Source organism: Bison bison, unplaced genomic scaffold, assembly GCF_000754665.1.
Source record: "Bison bison bison isolate TAMUID 2011002044 unplaced genomic scaffold, Bison_UMD1.0 scf7180017864063, whole genome shotgun sequence".
Lineage (NCBI taxonomy): Eukaryota > Metazoa > Chordata > Mammalia > Artiodactyla > Bovidae > Bison > Bison bison.
In genome coordinates this window covers 3,267,215-3,279,842 of record NW_011494635.1, presented here as the reverse complement: position 1 = coordinate 3,279,842, position 12,628 = coordinate 3,267,215, and positions in this window count along the sequence as shown.

The following is a 12,628-nucleotide window of genomic DNA, read 5'->3' as shown; positions in this document are numbered from 1 at the left end:
AGCTGAGCTCCCTGTGTAATGTATGTGTTTCAAGGCTTCTCTCTCCATTTGCTCCCCAACTCCTTTCTCCCCTGTGTCCATAAGTCGACTCTTGACATCTGCATCTCCATTCTTGCCCCGCAAATAGGTTTGTCAGGACCATTTTTCTAGATCTAGTGCATATCCTCTTCACAGACAGTGTTTTCTGTTCTTATCTGTGCTTTAGTGCTGATAAGGGTCTTGCCAATGGAAGGTGTTGAGTCAGACAAGGAGTCCAGCTTTCTCTTTCCTCTTTCCCCTTCTTAGTAGGCAACCTGGAGCAAGGGAAGACGTCTTCAGGCCACCAAAAGCAGTCTCTTTATATTCCATTTGCTCCTTGCCAAGCTCTGCATTAGTTAAGTGTGAATGAATCCAGTTCATACAGAGATGGTTTCTTTTAGCCTGATGTGTGCATTTAACATTTTTAGAGGGAAATAAGCTTTCCACCATGTGTTTGGGGTTTTGCTCAACTGAACACATTTTGGAAACAGCTGGAAATCAAGGGAGTGCCTTCGGACTCTTCCATCCTGTTTGTTTTGCTATCAGTTTTTGGAACGTGATCATCTAGTTTTCCAGACTTCAGGGTGGAATCCAGCATTGCATTCCCACAGGGCATTGGTGAACAATCAGAATGTCTAGCAAGGGAGAACTCCTGGAGACCACCCACCCCCACTGGTCTGCTCCCACGGTGCTGAAATCAGGGTCTGGTCAGATTTCTTGGTCTGATGCACGCCCCCCTGCAGTTGACTTCTGATCAACAGGAAAGGCAGGCAGAGATGAGAGCAAGGCATCTTCAAAACTCTGTAAGTTATTAAGCCAACGTGAAAGTTCAAAGACACCTGAAAGGCAAATGATTTCTAAGCTACAGAATTAAGAAGAACTGGTGAACCTTGTCTCTGGCTAAGGAGGTTGCCATTTTTGGAGACTTTCAAAGCCAAGACTCAGGCCCCAGGGGCTTGGCAGGCCGTGTGAGGACAGACGGGCGTGTGGGAGGCTGGTGCTACCAGCAGCTGGCTGTTCTCTGATGACAGCCTCCGCCTTCATCCAGATCAAAATGTCACGAGGAAGGAGCAGTTTCAGCAGATGGAGGAATGTGGCCATGGGAGGTGGCTTGAAGGAGACTCATATAAACTTGACTACTTCCTGGGAAAGAACCAGAAGAAAGAGAGAGAGAGAAAAAAAAAAAAAGAAAAAAACACTAAGCCAAAAAAAAACCACAAAACACTAAACCTACCCTTCCTGGCTGGGAGAAAGAGACGAGTACAAAGAAAAGAGAGGATTAGCAGACAAGCAGCAGAGTGAGGAGTGTTGTGTGATTCTTGCATTGGGTCAAGGTGGATGGGGATTCAAGCCCCTCCACTAAACACGCTGTGTTCAGGTAGGTGATCTCACTGACCTCAGATCCCTGACCCATAACTTGGGGGTCATGGCCCTCACAGGGACACAGTCAAGGAATGTGGGTAAAGGACTCAACACGTGGCCAAACAGATTTTTTTTTTTTTTTTTAATGGGAGCAGAAATAGAAGGCAGGCTGTGAGGAAAACTTTAGCACCCGAGAGAGCTGAGGAGAGATAAGACTGAGATGGACAGACCCGTACGGAATGAGGAATTCTGCCCCCATCGCTCCCATGGGCAGCAAAAGGTGCCTGCATTTTGGAAGCAGAGTGAAAGTGAAAGTGTTAGTCACTCAGCCGTATCCAGCTCTGTGATTATGTGGACTGTAGCCCGCCAGGCTACAGGCTGGTTACTCTGGCCACGGGATTCTCTGGGCAAGAATACTGGAGTGGGTTGCCATGCCCTCCTCCAGGGGATCTTCCTGGCCCAGGGATTGAACCCAGGTCTGTTGCATTGCAGGCAGATTCTCTACCATCGGAGAGAAACCCTGGAAACAGAGATTGGGGGCAAAATTACCCCTCTGTCCTCAGGTCTCTCCCCTGAACCCCAGGGCTGGTGGCTTTCCTGCTGGGGCTGCAGTCACCTCAAGTCTCTGCTGTGATTCCCCTGGGCTGGTGGACCCACCGCCTAAGTCTTGCAAGTTCCTGGAGACTTTTGATACCTGTTCTTTGTTGAATCATCCTTGTCTTTGTAATCCCTCGCCTTTCAAAAGGGCATCATCTCTCCTCAGATAGTTTTCTCTACTGAATGGCCATCTGCACAGGATTCAAGCACCCACCCAGACCAACTGAAGCAGAACCCTGGGGTGGAACCCAGTGATTCGTGTTTGAGCAAACCCATCTGGGCTGAGGCTGACTGACTTCAGAACCTCTACTGCCTTAATTAATTGAGAAATCTTATCCACTTGATCAAGTACGATATCATAAGGATGAGTTGATCTCATACTACTTCTGGGTTTTGTTAATTTTTTCTAGAAGTCTCTGGGTGATTTAATCACCAAGTCATGTCCGACTCTTGTGACCCTGTGGACTATAGCCTGCCAGGCTCCTTTGTCCATGGGATTGTCCAGGCAAGAATACTGCAGTGGGTTGCCATTCCCTTCTCCAGGGGATCTTCCTGACCCAGGGATTGGAGCCTGGTCCCCTGAATTGAAGGCAGATTCTTTACTGACTGAGCCACCAGGGAAGCCCAAGACACCAGGGAAGTCTTTGGAGTTATGCTTTGCTTTTTTCCCCATTTAGTGCATAAAACACAGTTGCATTATCCTTGCGGGTGAAGCCACGTGTTAATATTCATTACCCCTTTCACGCTAGGTTTGTCACTTTGCTTTAACTCTATCCTTGCCTGATATTGTTACTCCTAGCTTTCTCTTTGTTAGCGTTTGCCTGGTCGGTCTTTGCCCAATCTAATTTTAGTAGCTTCTTTCACACATACCTCATTCTGTAAGACTTTCTCCCAACAGGTATGCTGAACCTATGTGCATTTGTTAGTGGCATTTCATCTGAATGTGTGACTCGAACATGATGGCTTATGTGTCACTTGTCACTAGCTTCACTTTGGAGATTTGTTTTCAATATACCCTGTATTTCCTAAATCATTTGCTCTAGGGATTTCTTTTCCTTTCTTTGCTTTGTTTTCCCCTTTCTCTTCTTTTTGATATTGGTGGGATATGTGAGTTTGACTTCCGGTACTTTGGAGGATTTATAGTATATTTTTAGTTTGTCAAGTTGTCATCATTATTATTCACGTGTCACACTTATGAATAATAAGTACATTTATGTCTTAATTTAAGAAGTATAGATAGCATCTATAGACTCCACTTTTCTATTTTGCCACATATAATATTGTAATTATTTGCTTCTATTTCTTAAACTTTTATTTTGTATTAAGGTATAGCTGATTACCTTAATTGTTGTGATAGTTTTCAGGTGAATAGCGAAGGGACTCAGCCGTACACATACATGTATCCATCCCCCCCACCCCCGCAAACTCCTCTCCCATCCAGGCTGCCACATAACATTGAACAGAGTTCCCTGTGCTATACGGTAGGTCTTTGTTGGTTTTCCATTTTCAATACAGCAGGGTGCACATGTCCATCCCAGACTCCCTAACTACCCCTACCTCCCCATTTTTCCCTTTTTGCCACTGTAATATTGTTTTATTGTGTGTGTGTGGTTCCCTTTACTACAGCAATATATTTAAAATTCTTTTTTTAATAATGGGTGTTTAATGGATTTACACATCATCCTTGTTCAGGGGCCATGCTAATCTCTGTCGGCTTCCAGTTTTAGTACATGTGCTGCTGAAGCAAACACACTAGCACACTTAAAACTTTGTTTAACTTAGAGCGTGTAAGAAAGAGCCTTTCTTATCTTTCTTCTCCGGTGACGGGAGGGGTGTGGGAAGGGCATTCCCTGGTCCACAGAGACGCTCGGTCTTCACCTCCCTGACACTCACCTCTGAACTGGCCCTGGCTTCGTCTCTGTTGCAAAGTATCAACACACAAGTTTCCCTCTAGAGAGAACAAGTCGGTGAAACGATAAAATACCTCCATCTGACAAGTAAATTGCACTTGTTAATCTTATACTTTTCTTTATCAGCTTAATCTATTCTTTGGCATCTGTGGTAAGTAAACAGGTTTTGTTGCCAAATGATAAATAGGGGGGAAATTAGAGGCTTTTGCCTTGACGCTAATTAAGTCCTTAGAGAAAGTAGTGATTCATGGTTGCGCCGACTGGGAAAATGCTATCGTGGCTAGACTGATTTTACTGGTTTCGGTGAAGACATGCCACTCTGCTTTTTTCAAAGTTTATTACAGGGTCCTGAATAAAGAATGCATCTGAAAACAACCCAGAACTGAATATTTCCTTATATAGTCATCCAACATTTATAGATTTTTTTACCCCCTATTAAAAGTTTGAATTTAATTCAGTGTAACTTCTCAGTCAAAATCACCACTTCCTCTAATTTTCTCACTACTCCATCCTGTCTCCAACTCATAGTTAATTAGCAGAATGTCTGCCTTTTTCAGCTGTTGTCCCCACTTCTCCTAGCCCTCCATGACTAAAATTGAGGTCCCGACCTGACTGTTTGGAGAGACCAACCAGCTACCTACCTAATGGAAGCAAACCAGTGGGCTTACCCCTAACAGATCATACCTAAAGGCAACAGAGAAGGCCTCCCTGTTCTGCGGATTTAGGGCTCCCACTGCTACGACCTTCATAAGGGCCTCTGCGTTCCTGGGAGTTTCTGTATTTCTGAATGGAAAAGAACAGGAACTTGTCTCATGAGTTCTGGGCTCTGTGTCTATGTGGTATTTGTCCTCAAGGCAACACTTTGAGGGAGACCCGGGGTGCTCGGAGGGTGGAGGCAGCTCTCTCAAGGTGCTGGGACCAAGAGCTGGTGCAGGTGGATTCAGTGGCATTCTATGGCATTGACTGATGGATTCCATGGCATTCCAAGCTGCCCCTGTTTCTGTGAGCAACCTCACTTCAGACACCTGGCATGACCTAGGGGCTGGGCATCTGGTGGTGGTGGTGGAGCACCCCCTGAGGAAGAGAAAAGATGAGCGGCTTCTTCCCTCCAGATTCTCTGGCTCTGCCGCTCGAGTGACCTAGGCTGAGTGGTGCTATTCCAAAAAACCATCCATAGAGAAAGCTAGAGCTGTGTTGGCAACGGCTGCTGAAAAAGTCTACTCTCTACCCTAATTTTTTTAGATTATAGAATACTTACTATCTTTCCTTGGAAGAAATACTATAAAATCAACCTTTTAATTCTGTTTCTGCTTTCCAGAGGCCAAGGTCTTTATTTGAACAAGCACACCTGAGTGTCCCTCTCCCATCTCTCCTGCCCTGCTCCTACCCTCTCAGGACTCAATCTCTGTAGGTAAAGACTCTGCTCTGCACTTGTTCTGACTCTGACACATGCTCACCTTGCCTTATGAAAGGCCAGAAGTGCCCAAGAATCAACACACTCTCTGAAAACAGCCTTTAAGGATAATAGATGGATTTTGGTGTATACCTCAACTTCCTAGCCTCTCAGGGGGACCGGCTCTGTGGCATGTCCTCCAGGGGTTCCACACAGGATGAAACATCACTCGCCTTCGACACTAGCTTCTTGATGAAACATCCTTCATTACTACTCATATTTATAATCCCAGCTGGGAAGCAGTGAGTAGGATGAACATGACTTATCCAAGGTCATTCAGGAGGTTAACGGTAGATGTCAGTAGACTTATCAACTCAATCCGAAGAAGAAGTTGGCTGCCACAGCTAATTGAAGATGCAAGCAATTGCTCGTGGGTGTAGAGAGTTCTCTGACTGCAGCAATATTTAAAGAATGAAAAGTCAGAGGGCAGGGGTTTTGAAAAAAGACTCAGCAGCTTGATAGCTATAACGCTAAGCTTTCCAAGAGTGAAATTTTCTAGGTACAGTGTGCTTTGTGATGGACAATGTAATCACCAACTCCACCTCTTTGTTTTCTCTTGTATTTACACGTGTCAACAATGACCTTAAATACATACAATCATGTCCCTGTGAACCCTGGGACACACCCAGGGTCAGCACATGTTTCTCTGCTCCTCTAAATTCCAACACTTTGGGCTCAGCTCTCTTGGCAAGACTATTATTGAAAGTCTCTGTTTGTCTCTAATGAATATCGTTCTCATGCCTGTGAACAGGGGCTGTGCCATCCCTTCACCATTAGCATCATTACCACCTCGCACTGTGACTGGCCCTTCACAGGTGCTTGGTAGCTGTTTGTGGGATGAAAGACAGTGAGCTCAGTGTTTGGCTCTGAGGATATAAAGATGAACAGGTAACATTCCTTTGTCCCTCAAGGGCTCAGATGACTTCTATGCAACATCAAAGTTGGTAGAGCTCTGGGAGCTGGGTCCCTGACAAGGATGAAGGGTATGTCAGGGAAGCTGATGATGGAGATGGCTTAGTGCAGTGAGTCTCCATCCTTAGCATGTCTGAGGATCCTGTGGTGATGCTGTGAAAATGCAGCTTCTGAGTCAAGGGTCAGGAGGAAAGCTCAGGACTCTGTATTGCTAACAACCTTCCACGGGCCGTGATGCATCTGGTCAGCAGACCACTCTTTGAGTAGCAAGGTCTTAGAAGGTAGTAGGTTTTCCCTAAATGATGTGGATTCCAGAAAAGCAAAGATTACAGAGGCATGGAGATACAGACAGGAAGTTTTAGAAGACTGTTGAACAGCTGGGTAAGGATGGAGTTTAAGTTGTATTGAGAAAACAGCAAAAGAGAAAGTATATAAAGAGGACCATGAGCCATTTAGGGCCTAGCCATGGGGTTTCATTGTTAACCTTATTCTTATAGGCAATAGGGAGCCACCAAATGCTTTTAAGAACAAAGCAGCTTGATTGGCTTGGGATTTAGGTGAACCACCCCCTGTCTGTGTAGTGAAGCACAAGTTGGCGGAAAAACTCAAGATCTTTGAGTTATGACCCAAAATAGCAATATTAAAGAAAGACAGTGAGGGATTTACCTTGGCAAGAGCTGTGGTGATTGAGAAGTAGAGATGGACTGGCACAATGTTTAGGAAATAGAACCAACAGTATTGATACAGAAATTGGGAGTGAGTATAAACTACAGTTGGCCCTCCATCTCTACAGGTTCTGCATCTGCAGAATCAACCAAAGGGGGAATCAAAAAATTTGAAAAAAAAAAAAAATCCTGGGTTCCAAAATTCAAAACTTGAATTCACCACACACTGACAGCTAATTATGTAGCATGACATTGTATTGGGTGTTATAAATAATTTATGGATGATTTAAAGTATATGGAAGGATGTACATAGGTTATATATGCCAATTCTATGCCATTTTATGTAAAGGATCAGTACCTGTGGAATTAGTCCCCTGTGGACTCCAAGGGACAACTGTAGTAAACAAAACGTCATTCAGATTTCTTGCCTGGGAGCTTGAGGGGATGAATTGCAGCATGGTGGCATCTCAGGATCAGATAGCTTGGGATGTTTTCCATATGCATTTGATTTTTAAACCAATTATTATTGAATGAACCTAAAATGCAGTTTATTTTTATTTTGAACTGTTATTTATTTTATGTTTCTTAGGGATTAATTTGTCACTGAAAATTTTATTCCAAAGAATACCATACTGTTTTTTGCACAAATGTGCCTCAGTGGTAAAGAGTCCACCTGCTAATGCAGGAGATGCAGTGGGTTTGACCCCTGGGTCAGGAAGATTCCCTGGAGGAGGAAATGGCAACCCGTTCCAGTATTCTTGACAGGGAAATCCCATGGACAGAGGAGGCTGGTGAGCTACATACAGTCCATGGGGTCGCAAAGAGCTGGACATGACTCAGTGACTAAACAATACCAACAAATAATGATAGAGAAGTTAGAAGAAGTTACCAAAAACAGTTAGCTGGTTCCATACTGAAATTTGTTATAATTTCTAATGATTTCTTATTTAACATTATGGCATTTGTTCTTAATAATTGAATAACACTTTGGTATCTTCCCTCAAAAAAGTGTATGCAAAACTCTATTGTAGCACAGATTGTACTGTATTAAACAATTTTAAATAAATCTGTCTTCCAAGGCAGTGAATGTGTTCCTTGAGGACACAGAGGGATGGTATTCATATTTATCCCCTAGCCTGACAGACCCTAGATGGAGTCAATGTCAGGAACCAACAGTAATTTAGAATAAATAAATCCTGCCAAGCATTCTATTCTTTATTCTTGCCCACAAGAGGTCAGTTGCACAGACAATGGAAAGACATTTGCATCAACCAGCACTGAGTTCACCCTAAAGTCAGACAAGAGAATTAAGGACCATTTTGGAAGTTAACTATTTAAACTGTGTGCTGTAAAGTCACAAACCAGGTCAGGCAAATGTCAGGAATCATGACCTACCAGGAAGTCTGTAGGAGGAGATGGAGAAAAGGGTGAAGGTCAACTAACTCATAGTTCTCTGTGACGAGAGTTGTTTTGGCAAGCGGTCCTGGCTGACTTCATAAACGGGAAAGCAACGGCCAGACACTGGTCAACCCGAGACACATCCCACTTTGGTTCTTCCCTCCCCACCCCACCCTGGCATTACCTGTGTGGGCCCCATTGTTTCCATGGTGATTTTAATTAAAATAGTAGTCACTGTTGTAACAAGTTACCGCAGCAATTGTCAGTGGTGCTGACGGTTACGGGAAATGAACCATTGAGTTTAATCTTAATAGATCAAGCAGGAAGGAGAGGAGAACATGCATTTAGGGGATTGTTCCCTGGGAGCTTGTGAGACGGCGAGGGCTGGGTAGAGCTGCTACCCAGAAAGTCAGCCAGAGCATGGCAGGTACAATGACATGCTGGCTAGTGAGCCCTGGACATCTGTCCGGACTTCGTCACCTAAGTAAATGGTCTTTCTGGGCAGAATCAAAAGTCCAGCATGTGAGGAACAAACTGAAACAGGAAGCAAAGCAGAGGATGGTAAAGGGGAGGCCAAGAGGCTAGAAAAGCAATGAACATTTTTGTTCACCCAGAAAACCCACAGACAGGAGCCTCCTTGGGTCCATGAGGCACTGCAGGTCACCCCCTCCCCTTCAAACCCCTGGGCCTCTCCCTGTCCTTGCCCCCAGGCTTCCCCCAGTGCCCTGACTCCCCATTCTCAGTCTCTGCAGAGATTTCTCTTCTCCCTCATCCTTAAGTCACCCAAATTCAGCCCAGTGTCTGGCACCAATGATAACTTGGAACCAATCACTACTGCTAAATGTATTATTCTGTATTCTGATATAGTAAGTCCCCTACATATGAATCTTCAAGTTGTGAACTTTCCAAGATCAAAACATGTGTTCATATGTTCAAGTACGTAAATTAGGTTACGTGTCTGGTGTACATTGTCACATGCGTGCACCCTCTACAAGTGGTTGCACTTCTGTGTACTTTACAGCACTGTATAGAGTACAGTAGTATCTTTCTTTCAAGCCCAGGATGTCTGGAAGCAAGCGTAAAAGCAGCCGTACATAGCCAATTGTGTTAGTTGAGTACCTAGGCTAACTTTGTTGGACTTACGAACAAACTGGACTCATGAATGCACTCTTGGGACAGAATTTATTCCTATGTAGGGAACTTACTGTACTTTAGACAGCTGTGTCCTCTCATAGGTCACTGCTGGGGATAGATGGGCCAGTTCCCAATGGAGACTCAGAAAGAAGCATAGAGCACCTCTCTGAGCACTGAGAAGCTGAAGTGCTTTCTGCATCCCCTCGCATCATGGCTCACGGATCCCTGGTGCTCCTGGCCTCCCTGCCCATGAGCGAAGCTCCTCGTCACCCAGGGCTGCCCTGGGCCGAGATGCTGAGGCTCACGGTAGAAAACCGCCTGCACAGGGGCCTGCAGGGGTGAGACAGGGTCTGCTGTCACAACATTTGTACCACATGCTCTGACTGCCTCTTCTCCATCCACCTCTAGATCAGGACAGCCTCCTTTTATAGAAGAAGCATGTGTAGGGATGTGTGGAGGAGTCCAGTCTGGACGCTGGATGCAGGGCAGGATGCAGGGTGGGTGGAAGCAGATGGAGGTGCTGGTCAAAGAGCAGGTGACAAATACCTCAAAGTGAAAATACGAGAGTGAGTGAGGGTCTGAAAGGCAGTGAGAACAGGGACTGGAGAACTGGACGAGACAGAATTCACAAAAGACACAATGGCAGGATGTGGATGATTGTATTTAGGGGAGGAAAGGAAGGGAAAGCCAAAGATGACTCTCAGATGTGGAGGTTGGACGGATGGACACATGCAGGACATAGTGTGGCTTTGTCGCTGTCCTCCTCTGCCTTGTGCTTCTGGGGAGACCCCAGCATGCAAGGGGGGCTTCCCCAATAGCTCAGTTGGTAAAGAATCCACCTTCAATGCAGGAGACCCCAATTTGATTCTTGGGTTGGGAAGATCTGCTGGAGAAGGGATAAGCTACCCACTCCAGCATTCTTGGGCTTCCCTTGTGGCTCAGCTGGTAAGAATCCTCCTGCAATGTGGGAGACCTGGGTTCAATCCCTAGTTTGGGAAGATCCCCTGGAGAAGGGAAAGGCTACTCAACTCCAGTATTCTGGCCTGGAGAATTCCAGGGGGTCACAAAGAGTCAGACGCGACCGAGCGACTTTCACACTTCACAGCACCTGAGGACCTTTTTTATTGTTTTCATGAAAAGATCGAATATATTCTATTTAATCTCTGTATCCTTTACCTTGCCACAATCCTGGGTTTCTAAGAGCAATTGGCAATTTATATGACTAAATAGAGTGCTGGGCCCTTCTCTTGCAAAGCTGGCTCCTGGCACTGACCCAAGCTAGCCGACCAGGGCACAGATCCCATCCCACACCTGTACTTCCAATCAGATGGGAAACGTGTCAAAAGCAATTACAACCGATACAAAAAGTGCCAAAGCTTGGGGATTATTTCCTTCTTGAAAATGAGAGCTAATTTTAGTTATTATGATAACAACACCACTCTCTGCTGCTGTGTTGACAAGAGCCGAGGGTAGGCTCTGGCAACGGGATTGGGACTTGACATGACTGGGACAGAGAGGAACGGGGCTGTGCTGACGCCCAGCAGAAACAGCCTCCAGGAACAGAGGGGACTACAACTTTCTCATCCTCCTCGAGCCCCAAAAACCCTCACCATCAGACACACAGCTGTGGATGAGGGAGGTTTCTGAAACTCAGCTGTTCTGTTCCCCCACCTGAGGCTGAAGCCGTCCAGGAAGGTGTCCTGCCTGGATCTGTGATGGGCTGGTGGGGGTGGGGGTGTGGGCAGATGGGATGCTGCCTGTCAACAGCAGAGCTCAATGAGACACACGTGGTAGGGAGCGTGCAGCACTCAGGTCTTCACGGGCAGCCCAAGCATGCACGGTGTGAGTGCAGGACATCCCTGGGCTCGGAGCCATGGGCCTGGCAGCAGGGCCACCTCTGGTCCGTCATTCCAGGGAGTCGAGCTGACACACACTGCAGAGCCTGCCTGACGGCTTATGCCCCAGCCTTGCTCACATGGGTGGGAAGGGGGGAAATGGCCAGAATTTCCTTTCCTGCAGAGGTACTTCTTGACATGTTCTTGCACTTTTACCAGGAATAAAATCATGATGGTGAACCATTTTAGTGCTTCATCCATTCAGAAGATTTCAGAGATTTTAGCTCAAATCTGGGCCTGCCCGTGGGAAGGTGTCACTCTTGGGGTCATCATTCCTTCTACATGTGGCTCCAGGGAAAGATGAAGACCCGGGTTGTCCACTATGATTCTGAAAAACTAAGTGGTTTTCTCCACTGCGAATGAGGATGGACACTTTCACTTTGGAACTTGGCTGAGGAGATGAACAGCATTAGAGATGAACTCCAATCATGGAAAGAGAAATCAGGACTGCCTGACCTTACTGATTTGGACAGTTCAAAGATCCAGTGGGTCTGATACTAACATCAAGATCAGAGAAAACACCACTGGCTGTGAAGACGTGGGAAGAAATTAGACTTCTGAGGTGTGGGTTACTAAGAAGACTCCTTTTGTTCCCAATTCCTTTCTCTTCCTGGTGTAAATGATAATATAATGCTTGTGCTAAGTTCGAATCAGGCCCATCAGTGAAAACCACTATGAAAACCTAAAGGGAAATATGCTGTGAATCTTACAAAACATGTCTAATTAAAGACAACCTATAAATAATGCATGATCTTTCAGCAGACCAAAATTGGAAAAATACATCATTTATGATTTTTCAGTGATCTGTCAAGTAGAAACAACTTATCCAGAGCCCAAGTCATTGTTCAAATAACCAAACATATTTGAAACCTATCATGGCATCCGGTCCCATCACTTCATGGGAAATAGATGGGGAAACAGTGGAAACAGTGTCAGACTTTATTTTTCTGGGCTCCAAAATCACTGCAGATGGTGACTGCAGCCATGAAATTAAAAGGCACTTACTCCTCGGAAGGAAAATTATGACCAACCTAGATAGCATATTCAAAAGCAGAGACATTACTTTGCCAACAAAGGTTCATCTAGTCAAGGCTATGGTTTTCCTGTGGTCATGTATGGATGTGAGAGTTGGACTGTGAAGAAGGCTGAGCGCCGAAGAATTGATGTTTTTGAACTGTGGTGTTGGAGAAGACGCTTGAGAGTCCCTTGGACTGCAAGGAGATCCAACCAGTCCATTCTGAAGGAGATCAGCCCCGGGATTTCTTTGGAAGGAATGATGCTAAA